At 38.0% G+C, this 18,201-nt stretch overlaps 1 protein-coding gene across 2 annotated transcripts in view; it reads left to right on the top strand.

The window, feature by feature from the left end:
* Window positions 1-18,201, top strand: part of LOC102234387 (plexin-B2-like) — a 142,367-nt gene that overhangs the window by 23,589 nt on the left and 100,577 nt on the right. For both annotated transcript variants that reach the window (XM_023350590.1, XM_005811200.3), the window contains exon 2: window positions 11,763-11,806. The gene's annotated coding sequence lies outside the window, so the exon portion shown is untranslated. The remainder of the gene's footprint in view (window positions 1-11,762; window positions 11,807-18,201) is intronic.

Here is an 18,201-nt window from a genome sequence, read left to right as displayed (position 1 = left end):
TGAGCAATAAGAAAGTTTATTATTCTGATTATTAATTGGATAAAATAATTGGCACATTCTGCTGACCTATTGTTTAAAATAAACTTTTATTGTCTAAAATGCAATAGCAACGTCCCGTTGGAGAACACTTGATAATTTGTATCAAAGGATACATCTGCATTGTTGTCATCATCTGGGTTTACCCAGAATGCCTTGCGTTGTAGCCCACTTCCTGCTTTTGCGTTCAAGTCGCTCCGGAGTTCACTTCAACCAAACCGAGACCGAGGAACGTAAACGGACCAGAGGTCGATTACACGTTCACATCTCCCCAAACGGACTTTCTTAACAAACGGACTGGAGTTGGATTAATTTGCGAGACGTAATCTGTTGCAGAACCCAAGAGAACCGAAGCTAAAGTGAGTTTTGATACCTGCAGGAATCTGTGAATCCAGACACATCTCTGGTCAGACTCTTATCTGCCTCTAAATCAAGATGTCAGCTGCTCTCAGGGGGAAACCAGACGTGTTCTGACTGTTTGTGTGTCCAGATTTCCGCTGGAAGAAGACGCCTCCTGTCAACATGATTCATTGAATTAGTTCCTCAAAACCCCGAGAGCGCTCCGTGTTAAACTGAGGAGATGGATGAATACTTGGCCTAATAGGGTTATGACTCTTCTGCTACAGTTCATCTATCTGTGAGATTGTTTTTAAGGTTTAAGTGTTTGGAAATCTCAAAAGAGCAGCGCTTTGATTGAAAGCGACACCAAGCAACTTATTTACAATTAAGAAGCTAAATGTTCTATTTAAGCAGAAAATGGCAGCTTGGAGGCTGATTCTAAGGAGAAAACCAAAGACAAAGTTAGAAATAGTTTTAAAATAAAATCTAATTTTATTTATTCTCATCTCATATTGCTTCTATTTTGGTTAAATTGACTCGATAATAGATCAATACCATAAATATTTGACAGTAGAATGGGACTGGGACTAAGATGACCAAACAGATTCCTCTGATAAATCTCCCCTCTGGTTTCCACACTTTGTTTTTATTTATGCTGTAAAACCAGGCTGGACGTAGTCAGTCCAGCTCCTCTCCGTCTGAAAGGGCCAAATAATTTATGACTCTCTTGAATTTCTCTTCAGTCAAGCAGTTCAAAACAGGGAGCCCAAAAAATCTTATCACGCAGAGCGAGTAATGGTCCAGTCTATTGATCTACAGCCCCATCAAGCCCAGCAGATATATGGTGGTCATTTCTCTGCTGTGGGGCCAAGTAGAAATCTTTGTTATGACCGTCTTAAAATATAGATGCCAGCCATTAATGAAATATATCTTTTCCCTGTCTTCCCGTCTGTAAACTGCTCAGTCGTAAAATTAACATTTTGCACAAAGCTGGGATGGGAAGCTGTTTGACTCGACCCAAAAAGACGAGACAAATGAAACAGCAGCGTCTCAAAGTGGCTTTCTGGAGTCAAATCTGCTGCCAGGCAATAAAAATAATAGTTCTCAACATGGCTGTAAAAAATATGGATTTAAGAAGGTAAAATTAGCACAGCTCTCCACAGAGATCTGCATGGATATCAATACTTCTCTCCTTGCAGACAGCAAATTTCATAAATACCTCCAGCTCATAACTTTTTAATCGCTTCCTTCTGACTGATTAAACACGATTATTTGATATTAGAAATAAGCAGCTTCAGTGACGGACAGTCTGGATATGATATATTATGCTTCCAGCAGTCTAATGAGGTTCTGATTGGCCGGAGGAAAGACGAGGTCATAAAGATGGAGAGGGTTTAATAAGACCACCAGCTGGGAAAGGCGATGAAGAGCTTCAGTCAACCTCCTGGAAATCTGCTGAGTCTCGGTTATTTTTCCTGTCATGTTGGTTCTGAGAGTTTGGTGAAGCGCCTTTAAGCCAGGATTTGATCAGTTTTCGAAGTAAAGACACAGCAGAAGCAACGGGGCAACTATTGAAATTTAATGAGTGACGCTGGGTATGTTGAAGTCATTTCATGTTTTTCCCAATAACTGGAGTTTTAAAGGAAGAATTGATGCTGAAAATAAATGAAACAAGAAAACGCTGCAATGTCAGGACATAGAAACAGAAGGGAAAACACTGAAAATGGGGAAAAAAAGCAAATGTAAAACATTGGTAACTCCTCCAGACCACTAGGGGGAGCCAACCAACAAGTCATATCCGACTGGATGTTGTGATTTTAATTAGAAGAAAGTTGGAGGGAGGAAGGAAAGTTGCATTATTCTTCATGTTGGCGACCGTATTGGGGAACAGCAGCATGTTTACGAAGGCAATGTTACCCACTCAAGACTCCGCCTAGTGGCCTGGAGCATATCACCAGAATTATTGTAATATTATTATGATAAAGTTTATGACAACATTTTATATTAGAATATTTGCTATAATATGAAAAAATCCATAATGAGTCATATTACCAGAATAAAGTCGTAATAATACAACAATAAAAATTTCATTATATGAAGAAAATAGTTGTAATAGTACAAGATAAAACCATAATAATACGAGAAAAAAAGTCAGAATAATACAAGCATAATCTCATATTACCGGAAACCAACATTAGGAAAATGTAGTAATTTTATGAGAACTTCTTAGCAAAAAATGATAAATTAAACTTGTACAGTTATACATTGGTATCAATTCTACAAATATGGAAAAACAAATATTTGTAATTATTTATCAGTAACAGGACTTGATAAACAGTCACCTCCACCTTTTCTGTCATTAAAATAACATTTTCTGCTCAGTTTTACAGCTTTGTTCTGGTAACATTGCATCATTATTCTGCCAATATTATGATATTTTATTCACAGTAAAGAATTCGCCTGTTATTTTCTACCATAAACATAAATTTGCCTGAAGACTTTCTAAGAAAAACACAAAATGCTGATTTTACCAACTCCCTGAGTGGAAAGAGTGACATTACGGCTTCACATCTCGGCTCAGATGAGTTTGAAGCGAGTCTCCAAACTAAGAGCCCCCCTGCTGCTGCGACAGGATCTCTGAAGACGGTTTGAGATGTAAACCCAGCAAAGGAGGGAGTTCAGGCTGCTCTGAGGAAAGACGGATCGGCCGCCGTGGCAGCGGTTCAAAGCTCTCAGAGAGGGAAGATAAATACCAGGGTCTGTCTCTTGCTGTGCAGAAGCACCTGAGCAGGTGTTTGTACAAATTGCAGGATGGAGGTGTTGGTTTCTGAGAGAACCATTACTCACAGCTCCAGCTGAAAATAAACCAGCGTTGCACATCTACAAGCTAAAATATTTATCATCTCAACGCTAAACATGTTGCTAATGCTAATGTTGGCGTCCACAGCCCACATTTCTGAAAAGCTCCATGAAGGATCACAGTTTCCTGAACCTGAATAACAGATTAAAAACTATAAATATCCTTGTTGTTGAGCTCATATGTGTATTTATTTAAAAACTTGAATTGTCTCTAATGAATGTGGAACAGTGTTCTCTTATTCTATGGATGTCAAAAGCTGCCCCGTTGGCATGGCAACCAGGTTTTACACCACGGCATCGTTAGGGAGGAGGGCTGTAACTTCTCACTTTTATAGAAAACATTTGACACCAATAAATCAGATCAACTGCAGGAGCCAAAATAACTCTAAGCTTTATGGTTATTTAACCGAATGGGTCAGAGATGGGGCTTACAGCCGTTATATGCAATAAATCATAATTATCTCTGACGTGGTTAATTGGTGTAAACATTACCGAAACCCAAAATGCAAATATAAAAATATTTGTGGACAAAAAGGATGTGATTTGGGTCAATGTATTGGCGTTTAAACTCCTTTAAATGAAATATGTGGTGTCAGAAACTAAAACGCTCCGGAGGAATGTTGTGGATGTTGACGGTGAGCGTGCCGAGGTTAAAGGAGTTCATGTTTTTATTGGTTTATTGGCCCGGCTGGCCTTGAATCAGTCTCATCTTAACTGGTAATAATCCCTGTCACTGTGGAGGTAAAGTGATGAAACGCACTGCCTGATCTGATTTGAAGTAATTCATCTTTTTCACCAGATGATCGCAGCAGCTTTTAAACTGTAACATAACATATTTGAGTCACTAAATCTCAGTAAAATCATCTAAAATGGTTTTTGCTCGTTAAGCTTGTAAATGGAGTGCAGAACTAAAGAGTTTCATCAAGGCAATATACAAGATGTGCAATTCATTAAATCAATACATTTTTAATGAAATAAAACTCTTTAGTGAAGGAAAAGGTTTGACATTTGAGTTATGAAGGTAGGATGAGTAATATGACATAAAGCCATCCACATAATAGAGAAGTCAAACCTTGATCTCATTTCTGACCCAATAACTAAAAATCTCAGGAAGCTTTTGATTAGAGATGCACATGATTTATTGTGACTTTTTGGACCAAAACTGCATTTTTCTGCAGAAATCTGAACTTCTCCATGCAGGAATGAGTCCCTTCTTTTCTTGATTTGGTCGACTTTTACGATTATGGAGGAAAAATGTTGTTTTGCATGACTGCTAATTGATCACAGCAGCTGCAAAAGTTGGAAGTTTAAAGAGTTTCTCACAGTTTACACCATTTTTTTAAAGAAAGTGGCTCTGCAGTAAAGAAAAATCAGCAGGGAAATCTGATAACTTCTTGTTGTTTCAGGTTTTTAAATGAGATGGAAACCCAGGTTTGGTTTAATCTTACATGTAAAAAAAAATAAAACACTGACAGATTTTTGTCTATGAAATGAATAAATAAATAACATTTTTTATTTTTTTCTGCAGATTTTGATTTGAATCTTTATTCATATTTAATTATTTACATCTTTAGTATTTTTATTTCTAAGCAGAAATCTTTCCAGTCAGTTGAAACTCAGGGCTAAAGATGGTTGTTTTTATTTCTGAATTTATCCTCTAATTCAGAATATATCAGAAGAGATTATTGCTTTAAGATTAAAAAGTCTTATTGTTATACTTGATTTTCTTGTTTAATGAATTGAAGTGACTGAGAAAAACCTGCAAATTTAGTTTGTGTTGCTAGTTTTAAACATAAATAAATATTCTAACCATGGATATTAGCATTAGCTGTAATGCTAATATGGTTTCCATTGTTTGTATTAATGGATATTATGGTCTATAAATATGAGTTTTTAAGAGGAAGTTTGAAGTATTTGGATATTTTAGTGATTTGTGGTTGACTGCGGTTCCAAACCCCATGAATATTTAGGGTTTTCTGTATATTTACATTCTGCAGTTTTTCTGACGGTGAAGCAGTGAATCTTTTCTCTCTGAGCTCTCAAACTGTTTTTCTTCTAAAAGGTAATTTAGCACTCATGGTCACAGAGAGCAAATGCTACATTTAAAGTTGTGTTTTTATCCATCATGTCAGATGAATGGTTTTTCTTATTTTCTCAGCTGTGTAATTAGAGGTTATTTCTGTGGGAGATTGTTTGTATCTGCTCTTATATAAACTAATATTTTTCTGGATTGTTTCTATTCTGTCCAGCTGCAAGAAAATTGATTTTGCTTTAAATTCTAATCAATGGAAATGTGCTTCCTATTGTAAATTATTTATGAGTAGAAACTGAATCAAATTGAAACTGTGCTCTAGGAGATTTTCCTCCTGACGATTAAAATGAGTTTGTTGTTGACTTGAGTTGGATGATGGTCTGTTTTAGTGAGGCTGGGACAACAAAACCTGCAATTTAATGTCCTAATAACCCACAGCTATGATTGGTTTGAAACTACCGCTACAATTTATGCCACTACTGGATACATAGAGTAGTATTTTATATAACCTCAGTCTGTATGTGCAACAACATATCTGAAGCATTACTGGATACATTTTTACAGTGATACAGTCTTGGAGAATTGTGTGCATCTGACTTGAAAATATTTTTCATTTTTGTAGCTTTTTAGATTTCATTTTTGTAAATATAGATTGTTTTCTAAGGCAACTTTCCAGCTAATGCGCATTAAATGATATTTATCTCAACAGTTACCATTATTAGCACGTTATCATGTTGGTGTTTATTAAAAAACTTTTAGATTTCCGTTGCAAAAGTTGTTAAATTTTTAGAATTGCATTGCTTAGTGGTGAAGCAAGTTGCTTCGTTTCCCAAGTTTTCCTTCTTGTGTTACCAAGTTTCTCTCCAACTTCAGCAGGTGGTATTTTCTTTTAAATGATCACACTGTCTAACAAAAAAATCATTGGTGTTTGGGAAAGCAAAACTTTGAGATGAAACCAGAGATGAGACCAAAAGGAAAGAAGAAAACTGTCTATATATCGCCACTGATAATGTTATTGCAATATTTATAAATGTTAGCATCGGACAGGGCTTCAATATTACTGGTAAATATTAGCATCATCGCAATATTTACTAAAGTTATTGTCGTCACAATATGTATCGTTATCGACATCGCAATACTCCCCAACATTATTTTCATCACAATATTTACCAGTCATCGCAATACTTAGTAATATTGTCATCATTGCAATATTTACTGTTATGGTCATTGAAAAATTTACCAATATTATTGGGTTTCTAACATCCAGCAGGTCTAATTGGTGCTTATTGTCTAATTTAAAGGAAGACTCTCCGTCTTGATTCTGGTGACTTCGACTCTGAAATCCACATTAATAACAATAAAATCCCAATTTTTCTGGTCAGTTTTGTCTTCTCCCTCAGCCTTTCCAACCTTTCAGCCCTGCAGAAAATCGATGCTGGCTACTGGAAAGTTCTCCACTTGGATAATTACATCTGTTTACTGGCCATTCGCTCTCCTCCTCCAGTAGATGTGAACATGAACCCTGACGCCTCTTAAGCTGATAAAGTGTAAAGCTCTGTATCATATTTCCACATCTTGGCACCATGAGCCTTCCAGTCCTTCTCACCTGTCAAAGTCCTTTTCAGCTGATAATGGTGGAAAAGTTCAGATTGTCTGTGATGCACCTGATATATAAAAATAATTTGTTCCATTAAATTTCTTGCATTCCTCTGAGCATTGATGTTGCTGATTTAACACTGGATGTTCTCCTGTCTTCCGGCGAAACTCTGAGTCCTGATACCATCTGGCATCCATGTTGCATACCATCCATCTTTTTTCCTCTGGATTTTCCAGCTTTTCCCACTCAGCTATCTGAAGCATCATAATAAAGAATAGCGTTCAGGGACGCGTCCTGGCGCTGCAATATATCATTGTCGCATTTAAAGTTTTTTCTTCCCTCCCATTCTCATGCTGTTCAGAGCTGTAAGAGTTCTCTCAGTGCAGATGAAAAGTGAGAAAGAGCGTAGCCTTGAGTCGCAGAATGTGAATCCACAGCAGAATTTTATCATTATGCGCTGCATGTATTTCCATAATGAAACTGCTGGGAAGAAAGAAATGATATTGATACCAGAAAGAAGTGCTTGGCTTTAGTCTTTGTGCAGGTAGTCTTCAAAGGCCCGCCGTAAAACCTCTGGATTTTAATCGGATGCTGTGCAGACGCCTCGTTGTAATTATGTCCCAACAAATTCCTGCCTGCAGAGACACGTGGGTGGAGGGTGGTCGTGTTTGTGTCCAGCTGGTGTCTCCTCAGGGCAGCTTTATAAGCCGTGTTTTATCACATGTGGACCAAAGGTATGATATTTACACAGATGTCTGTTTGTGTGTGTTTGCTGCTTATCTTTTCCACACTCTTCACGCAGAGTTACTTTGGTCTCAGTTGGGTGTGAAAGGAAATCTCTTGTCTGCAAAGCTTCCACTACAGGCACAGACCTGTGCAAGTGTGTAAATGAAGCTTTTTCTATGCCACAGTGGATTAACCACTCGGTCTGATCTGCAGCTCTGAGGCTGAGCGAGAAACCACCAGTGGAAAATATTCACAGCAGATAAACGGAGGGGAAACAATGGGAAGTTTCCTACCAAACAACAACAATTAATGCAGTTCTGGCTGCTTTAATAGTCAATTTGAAAGCAATTTTCTTTAATCTGATCATCGTCTACTGAAAATTGGAGCAGAGTTTTTATAGCAGATCTGGTTTGATCTAGATTATTTCATCAGTTATCTCAAACACAATGTTTATGGTATGTTTTCACAAAATAATATGCAGTAAAAACATTCAACTGCGACTTTTAGTAATTGATTATTTCAACCAATTAATCACAGTTAATCGGATTAATCATTTCAGCAAAGTAAAATATAATTATAGCAGAATACTACAGCTGAAAAACATTCAAATGCATCAGGAAATTGATACATTTTTATCTTAACTTTGCCTGATTGTTGGTGATCATCAATCAAAAACAAGATTTACTTTTATTCCACCACAAACCACAGCTGATTCATTTCGTTTGCATGTAAACAGCTAATCGATGAAACAGCGTATTCATCATGTTTCATTGCATTAGATGTAAAAATGTCATATTTGTTATGTCTAAAACACTCAAAAGCTTTGCAATCTTTTGTTTTTCTATAAAAAACCTAAAGTTTTGTCCTTTAGGTTTACTCCTCCAGATTGCCAACTTTCTTTTCTGTATAAATCTAAGCTGAAAAACATGTTGACGTTTTAGACGAGGTTTTTTCTTAGATTTACCTTTTTGAGCCTTCAGGGACGAGAGGAAGGCTTTTGCATCCAAATGAAAGTGCTCAGTTTCCCACAGTGCTCTCAGAAAGCTGCAGACAATTCTGTTTTTTATGCCGCTTTAAAGAAAAGCCAGTTCTCATTCTTTTGCTGCAGGCCTGATTAAAATATTCAGGTTCACCAAGAATCATGAAACAGTGCAGGCCTGCGGCTGCCTGACCAGATACTTAATCATAAGAATCAGCATGCTGGGAGTTTTCAGAGGATGATCTAAGCTTCCAAAGTAGAAGTGGGTGGTTTGGTTTGCAGAAACTATTTATATATTCAGAAGGTGGCCTCTGGACCCAGCCGCTTTCTGTGTTCAAAGCATGAAGAAGCTTGTTTTCAAACTGGTTCTGCTCTTTGTTCAGCCACGCCAGACGTTACTCAGTTCACTTTTATACTTCAGCGTTTCTCAGCTGTTTTAACTTAAAGAAGTAAAATCGTTTCATGTTAGTTATCCAGCAGCTGCACAGGCCAGGTTGACGTTTCTTACTGTGGGACTTGGTCACGCCTGCAGCAACGGCAGTGAGTCTGGATGGTTGTTTACCTGTACAACAGGTGAGGTAAAGTCAGCTATTTTAAAAAAACTGATTGAAATGTTTACTAACAATATTAAGTCATATGCACGGTTTAGCTTGTTTTGTGGAGCATAAATCCAAAATAGACTTTTTCAGATTTTTAGGGATTTTTTGTTGGTAGCAAGAAAGTGAATTGGTGTACATCAGTGCTCGCTATAGGGTTGGGTATTCATTGTGATGAATTTCTAATTTTGATTCATCGTTCCCACAATATTCCAATTAATGATGTTTAAAACTCCACAAACCGTCCGTATTCTTTCTTTATTCAATCTTTGTTCAATGAGAGTATCTAGAAATATCAGTACATCTGAAAATATGATTAAATACAGTAAAATTGAGCAGTTTAGTGATGCAAGTCATACTTTTGTATGCGACTGGTGTGCTGAAGAAGCACATTACAAATGGAAATGTTTCAGAGCAGTGTGTGTGTTTTGTGATAACCACACCTAAAAAAAGGAGTAATACATAGTTTTTATATCGTGATAAAAGTTTTAAGTCCATATAGCCTACCAATAGTTCACATATACATAGTTCTCATGTGACGTTACATTTAAAGGAACTTTGTAGCTGGCAGCCATCTTGGTAGGCGGTTGCTATGGAGTTGCTATGATAAGAATAAACAAGCCACAAGCTTAGAACTAGCTCTTATCTCCTAACTTATAAACAGTTTAAATACATTACAAATGTTAGTCTGTTACAATATTCAATACTCTACCCACCTCTGTGCCACACTAAGTGAAATATCGGTGCTGAACTAACAAAATTAATGTAGCTAACGAGTTAACGAGGCTGTTAACTAATCGTAGTTGGAGATTGGAGGCAGCTGGTCCACACCGTCTCATACGGTCGATCCCGACAGCAGCCATCTTGTTGAACATTGATCAAGAGTGTCGACGTTTTCTTTTTGTGATCCGCGTTGCACTTGCCTACCAAGACGGCGCAGATCACTTCTGGTTCAGACTTGTGGGAATCATGCAATAGTTTTTGTTTCATCTGGGAATTAAAACCATTTAATATTTTTATTGCTGATGCTAAACTGTTCCTGATTTATCCTCCAGTCGTAATCGACTCTTTCTGCTGCGTACTCTTTTTAATCTCTTGTATTATTTTGAACTGCGCTCTCCATATATAATACATGTAGTGGATCAGTTTTACCCTGAATAACCTGGGGGAGTTCTGCTTTCATTGCATTATTATTTATTTTCTAAAGGCTGCAACGTAAAGTGAACAGCTGATATGAATATTTACTGGCTCTGCCAACAGATTCCTGGTCCAGCCAGACTTGCTGGGTGGCAGCATGACGTGTGCTCCGGTCTTGTTTTATCTTGCAGTGGTTTCCTACCGTTTCATCATCATATTCCCGTTGTGACTTCCTCCTCACCTCGCCTCCTGACTCCTCGCCGCTGGTTAATGAGGCGAAGGCTTCATGTGAGGCGGCTGAGCGGCCGCTCCGCTCCGCTCTCAGGCTGCCAGTTCTCAGATAAAGAGAGCGTACACAGCTGATTTATAAGGCTCCTCCACTCCTACTGTGTGAGCATTTTAGTTGATTTAAACAACTTTAACTGTAATAAACTATCGTGACAGGAAATGTGCATCAGCCTGCAAATCACAACCCGGTGTTTACAGTCTTTGTTTGCTTTCCGGGCGTTTCTCTGTGTTTTCTCTGCAGCTTTTCAGGTTTATATGTTTACCTCCCTCCCATGTCTAACACAGCCTTCCTCCTTTTCTCTGTGAGCCGAAGTCTTATGATACCAGCGTAGATATTAACTCCTCCTGTTATTGGATTTTCCATCCAGAAGGCTCCTCCTGGTGTTTCCACAGCGCCTTGCCTCGTCTGTAACTGAACGTAGAGTTCATCTCATTGATGTTAATCCGGTCGGCGGCCATTATTATCTTGGAGGAAATCAATGAACATTGCAGAGCAGCATCAATTTATTACCTGGCTGTTAGCAGTTACAGATTTACAGCAGCTGGGGCCAGTATAAATATGAACATTATGACATGTTGTCATATTAGAGCAACAGATGTTTTAAAGGTATAGCGACTTATTTATCGCCGCTAAAACGTTTCCCAGGATGTTCATATCTGCCAGATTCAGTCTGAATAAATGTCATAAAACACCCATAATTTAAACTGTTGAGGAAAAGGAGCCTTTCAGTTTGGTTTGACACCAGAGCCAGAGGCGACGTCACACTGTGTGAGAGAGAGCAGTTGGTTTTACTTCGCTAAACTGGTTTTCTCCAATATTTAAAAACAAACAAAATAATTAGAAGTTACAATTAAAGCTGCGGTATGTAACTTTTATGAAAAATGTTTTTTACATATTAATTAAAACTTTCACCATGTTACAGTTGGTTATGAGACTGGTAATCTGTGAACAGATCAATTTCCCTGATCCCTGAGCTGTAGGTGAACTTTGAACCCTGGTGTTGATGTGTGATCTTAGATGAAATACACCTACCTGCTACATATTAATGAATAATTACTGATTATTCATTCTGTCCTGAAAACACTTTAAAATCTGGCTGTGATTTGATTAAAGAATATTTTGTGAGGTTGCTGTGAACAGAGAGAATAAAAATGATTTTGTTTTTTGTGCAGGACGGAGAGCTGCTTCATGTCATGAGAGGCTGAAAACTCAACAGGTGAGGAAAACGGTTCTGTCTTTCTACGTCTTTTTTTTCCTCTTTGTCTTTCTCTCTTTTTGTTTTTCTATTTTTCACTGTTTCTCCATCTTTCACTGTCCTGCTCCTTCCCTCTTTCTTCCTTTTTCTCTTTCTCTTTGTTTTTCTCTCTCTCTCTCTGCGACAAGTCTTTAAAAGTTTATTCTTAACTTTGCTACAGTCTCCAGTTAATGAGTTACACTGGGTTATATTACAGTTCCAGTGTTTTTACCTCTACAATAAATGAAAGGTTTTCTCAAATTATCCTTCCATTGTCAATAAATGGCTGAATGTCTCTAATGAAGCTGCACCCAGAACCACAAACATTTTATAGCCATTAGTGAGATTCTGGTGTATTTTTAGGAGCTGAGTTCATTTAAATGTAATTGTTGTTTGAAGCAGACTCAGATTTTAGGCACCAGGTCAAAGGTTGTTTGTTTGGAATAAAATTGCCAACATTTCATCTGTCTGACTCCAATTTAGATAAAGAAACATTTCCTAAGAGATTTGTACTAAAGAATAAAGGGTGTATGTAAACATTTGAGCCCTTTTGTTTGCAGTCTGGGAAGGTTGGAGGAATTTCCTCATGAAGTTATCCTTCATAAAAACCTGAAGACGTGTTTTATCATCGTTCCGCCCTTAAAATAACGACTCAAACTTGGCAAAGAACCAGTTCTAGTGACAGAAGATGGTTCCAGTTTCTTCAGCTGAATCTGTTAAATGGGCCACAGACGACACGGTTTACCCTCACGGTCTGCATGACAGACCGTTATTGATGATGGATTTAAGACATTCAGGACGTTGTTAAAGCTGCTTTCTCTTTAAGAGAAATCTGGTTTCTGCTGTGTTTCCTCCTCAAGTCTGTTATTTTATAGATGAATCGCTGAACTCAAACAAAGACCTCCTGCTTCTCTTTCTCTTGCTAACATCATATAAAAGTTTGGTAAGTCTGAAGTTGCTGTGTCAACATGTCTCTGCAGAGCTGCTGCTCTTATTCCAACAGACTGTTTCTGTGCAAACACATCAGAGCCTCTCTGGCTGGTGTAGAAACGAACCGCAGGAAGATGAGGCTGATAATGGCTCTAAGACAGGAAGTAGTTCTGCTGTAAAGAAAACATTTATTAACCCCAAAGATCTCTGAATATCTGAGTGTTTACCAGACCTGTGTGCAGCAAACAGAATAATTTATCCTGGAACTTTTCTGTATTTTGCCATGTTTGTTGTCAGAAGGATACGTTTTCCTCTGAAAGGTCAGTATGGATTCATCTTTTGTGTTTCTCAGGAGACTCTGCTACTGAAAGGATTCCCATGTTACCCAAATATCAATTTAATGTTGTAATAACCTCATGCAACACTATGCAAACGCTTAGTGAAGATGTGCTCACCTTGAGATGCTGGGTGCTTGAAAATGAAACTGATGACATCACCTGATTAATCAGTCTAATAACTATGTGACCACTTTACTCTTGTTGATTTCTGAGATGCTGCGTTTGATGGACGATTAAAAAAAACGACGTTTCATTAGCATAGGAGCTAAACAAGGTGACGTAATAAAGATGCAATTTTAGAGACGTCAGATTAACCTCACATGCACGTCTTTAGTTTGGAGGAAACAGGAGTGAAGGTCAACCATTAATCATGATTAACTGATTAAATAAAATTGATTAACTGGAGGAAACAGTTAAAAAATTGCTGGAAGAACAACATATTCAGAGCAGTATTGAACTTAATACTGTACAAAAAATATAAACATTTCTCATTTAAGACAATAAAACACATCTTTCCCTTAATCTACTCAGAAATCCTCCAGTCTCATTTTTAGCTTTGCCCGATTCAAATTTGGTAAAAAAAAAAAAAAAAAAAGAAATTCTCCTGTTTAGCACCTTTTGCTATCAATTATTAATCAGTTAATCCAAGAAATAATCAACAGATTTGTCCTACACTGTACTGATGTGAAGTCGAGCGGAAAGAGCTGACATCTTTTTTTTTAATCCAGATGAATCCTGGAGGTAAAAATGATCAAAAGTTCATTAAAGGAATTATGTTATTGCATTTTAGGCATTAAAATATTTGTTTTCTTGTCTAAAAAATTAAATTCTTTATATTTATGTGTTTCTAATATTGTTAGCAATAAGTATAAATGGTTAAATGAAAAATTTGCAATGGGATTATATTTTATCCAATTAATTAATGTAATGAACTACTAAAATAATTGATAATTGCAGCCCAGAACAGGAGAATCTGGAGAAAATCCACAGATCGACCTGGAGAACACAAACTCCACACAGGAGTCAGGACCTTCTGTCCATCCTAAAACTGTATAAAGCAGCAAAACGGTTACATTTATCAATAGTCCTGTAAGCAGTTGTTCCTCCGAATCTTCACCAGCACAGACTAAGCTTTTGCATAGTGTTGAATGAGGTTAAGGTCGTAGTTATTACGATGTTAAGTGGATATTTGGGTAACATAGGAATCCTGTTAGCAGTAGAGTCTCCTGAGAAATGGATACTAATAAAACAAAAAAATGCTGAATTTTGACAGAAGAAACCAAAGAATGACAATAAATGTGACAAAATACAGAAAATTTCCAGCATAATTTATTTTGAAAAATGTTCAGATATTCAAAGATCTGCAGTCTTTTCCTGTCTTGTATCCATTACCAGCCTGTAAACTTCTGGAAGAGCCTTTCTCTCCAGAAAGTTTAAGAAAAAGTTGAATTTTCCTCCACCTTCCGTCTGTTTAAGTTTAGATATTAGTCTGTCGTCTCCCACAGAATCACCTGAAATCTGCAGCAGGTTTTCGTGTTTGCGCAGAGACTCGGTTCACTTCGCTGCAGATTTCGCCCTGAGGGAGGGATTTCTGTGGCTGTAGAGAGGAGATTGAACGCCTACGTTTTGTCTTGGTGGAGATGTTGCTTCCTGCGGAGAGGACATTGTTCCCAGTTAGTCGGTGGATCAGGTTTATGTGAGAGGCGCTGTGCTCGTTGGATTAAATATGCTTTACATTTTTTTCACACTGGCTGAATTTGGCTCTTTTTTTAAATCATAAAATAGTGAGTATTTTTCAGCAGCTTTTTCACAACGAGGAGTATTTTATTTTTAGTATTTTTAGAGCAGAATTATGAGAATTATTGCATGTGGAGCATCTCTGATAATGATGTCCTAGGAGACGGTGTCATGGCATCAAACATTTGAGCAGCACAGATCTATTTCAGGGGAAACACTGTGGGGGAAAGAAGGACCTGACTTCCTAAAAAGTAAATGACATGTCCTAAATATTTTAAGCACAACTGCTTCTTCATGACTGTTAAAATTATTTTAAAAAAGCAAACCCAAAGCAAAGTTTCTGTTTTATCTTTGAAGCACAGCTTGGAAAGGCGGCAGCTCTTCCTCTGCTGGTGATTGACCTTGCTTTATTCCTTCAGGTCCTTCCTACCAATTTTTAATGATGTTTTGGTTGGTGAGATCAGACACGATCATCTGGCCATCTGTTTAATACATGAATTAATATTTGCTACCAACTTTGTCTCCGCTTGTTAAGGAAAAAAAAGTTTTAGAAATCACATCAAGCTAATGCAGGACCTGTCTGACAACATGAAGTAGGATCTGAAAAAGCAACACATCAGAAAATTAAGAACGGATGAGAAACAGTCATTCAGATCAACTATTTAATGATAGTTAGTGATACCAGCGGTTCCTCAACCATTACTTTGATTTTATCCCATTTAATAAAGAAACTCATCACTTAATTTGACATCATGACAGAAAACGGAGCATTTTGCACCAACTGCAACAGGGATGGACATGTTTAGCAGACTGAAATAATCCAGTCATGATTATTTCAGAATTAATATTTTTATATCAGGATATAACTGGATGGAACCAGAGGTTTGACCGGCGTAAAACTTGAGTCGAAGGTTATCCCAACATTTCTACTGGTAGATTTAGACTAACATCTGCTTCATCTTCATAGTTAATTTTTCTTGTGAAAAAATGATTATTTGAGTTTTCTCTTCATTTAATTGAAGAAAACTACCAGTCTTCCTGCTTTAATTGAATCCAGATATTTTAGTAAAATGTGCAGTTTCAGAGATATACAGCTGGATATTTTCGGCGTAGGCATGATGGGGAATATCCTTAAAATATAAAACAGGACAAAGAGGAAACGGGTAGAAAAGAAACAACCAGGGCCCCAAAATGGATCCCTGTGGAACATGAAAAGTACAGGAATGGGATTTGTACGTAGATCTAGTCAAGAAGGTTGATCTATCAAATAAGTGAAGGTGATTTCACACCTAATAGTCTGGTAGAATAAATTGCAACATTTCCAGCTGCTGTGGTTCTCGTTCTCTCTGCTCTGAGTCAAACCAACCAAACCCTTTGAGCAACCTAGGAGACGGTGTCATGGCATCAAACATGACACCGGTGCCTTGGTGCAGTACCTGTGGGGGCACTGCACCAAGAACCACTGAAGGAAACTACATTAAAACCTCTGAAGACACTGAGCGCAACTTCCTTCTTCACCAATCAACAGCAAAAATGGGACAGCTGTCAGATTTTAGCGGTTGGATGATTTCTCTTTAGTGCTTGTCTGAAGACCACGAGTCATTTCTACCTCTAGCGCTAGGCTAACACGTTTGTTTCGGTTGGATTTACCCAAAGTGCCCTGGGTTGTAGTCCACTTCCTGCTTTTGGAGTGGTTTCTGGTCCACTTGGCTTTCACATATGCATTCAAACCGAACCAGAACCATTTCAACCGAACCCAGACTGAGGTTTGTTGGCAGAACAGTGGTCGATTTTGGCCAAATTCACGTTCACACCTCCCCAAACGAACCGGACTTCTTACCATACCATACCATACCAACTTTATTTATAAAGCACTTTAAAACAACCACAGCTGATACAAAGTGCTGTACATCAAAACACAACATAACAATAAAAAAAACATAAAATAAAAACTTACAGTTTAAAAACAAAAACATACAATTTAAAACTAGATCCCGCTAGAGTTGAAAGCCAAATAAAATAGATGGGTTTTAAGACGAGCTTTAAAAGTGGACAGTGAAGGGGCCTCCCTGACCTGCAAAGGCAAGTTGTTCCATAATTTGGGGCCCATGACAGAGAAAGCCCTGTCCCCTCTGAGCTTCCTTCTTGATCTCGGTACCTCCAAAAGCAGCTGATCTGCGGACCTAAGAGACCGACATGGTATATATGGGTGGAGAAGCTCAGAGAGGTAAGCCGGGGCAAGATTATGTAGTGATTTAAAAACAAACATAAGAATTTTAAAATGAATCCTAAAATATACCGGCAGCCAGTGAAGTGAGGCCAGGACAGGGGTCACGTGTTCCCTCTTTCGAGTTCCTGTCAGCAGTCGTGCAGCAGCATTCTGTACTAGCTGCAGACGTGAGAGCAGTGACTGACTAACTCCCAGATAAAGTGCGTTGCAGTAATCCAATCGAGTTGAAATAAAAGCATGGATCACTGTTTCAAAATGCTGCCTGGAAAGAAAAGATTTCACTGACGCCAGTCGCCTTAAATGATAAAAGCTGGACTTAACCACGGCTCTGATTTGCTATCCAATTTAAAATCACTGTCCACCTTAAAACCAAGATCTGTAATAACAGGTTTAAAATAAACCTCCAAGGGTCCCAGGTCAACAGAGGAGGACTCACAGGAGTCGCTGGGTCCAAACACCATCACCTCTGTTTTGTTTTCATTAAAATTTAAAAAGTTCAAGGCCAACCAAGCTTTAATATCACCTAGACATGCCAGGAGATGTTTGATAGAATGTACATCCTTTTGCTTCAGGGGCAAATAAATCTGACAATCATCAGCGTAACAATGAAACGAAATCCCATGTTTCCTGAGGACAGAACCCAGAGGCAGTAAATAAAGAGAGAAAAGCAGTGGGCCCAGAATGGAGCCCTGTGGGACGCCATAAGGCATTGAAGCAGCAGATGATTCAGAGTCACCAATCTTGACCGAGATTGTTCTTTCCTCCAGGTAAGACCTGAACCATTTAAGAACAGTGCCACCAATACCTACAACATGATGTAATCGCGATATTAAAATGCCGTGGTCTACTGTATCAAAAGCAGCAGTTAGGTCAAGTAAAATCAGAACAACATGGTTACCAGAATCACATGCAAGAAGGATGTCATTAAAAACTCTTATTAAAGCAGATTCTGTGCTATGAAGAGTTTTAAAACCTGACTGGAAAACCTCCAGAATGCCATTGTAATCTAAAAACTGTTTCAGCTGACAGTACACGAGTTTTTCTAAAACCTTAGAAAGAAAAGGCAGCTTCGAAATAGGCCGATAATTAGCCAGAACAGTTTGATCAAGGCCAGGCTTTTTAAGCAGTGGTTGCACTACTGC

The sequence above is a fragment of the Xiphophorus maculatus genome, chromosome 17 (genome assembly GCF_002775205.1).
Source record: "Xiphophorus maculatus strain JP 163 A chromosome 17, X_maculatus-5.0-male, whole genome shotgun sequence".
In the NCBI taxonomy this organism is placed as follows: domain Eukaryota; kingdom Metazoa; phylum Chordata; class Actinopteri; order Cyprinodontiformes; family Poeciliidae; genus Xiphophorus; species Xiphophorus maculatus.
The sequence above is the reverse complement of the archived record's forward strand: the minus strand, read 5'-3'. Positions and strand labels throughout refer to the sequence as shown.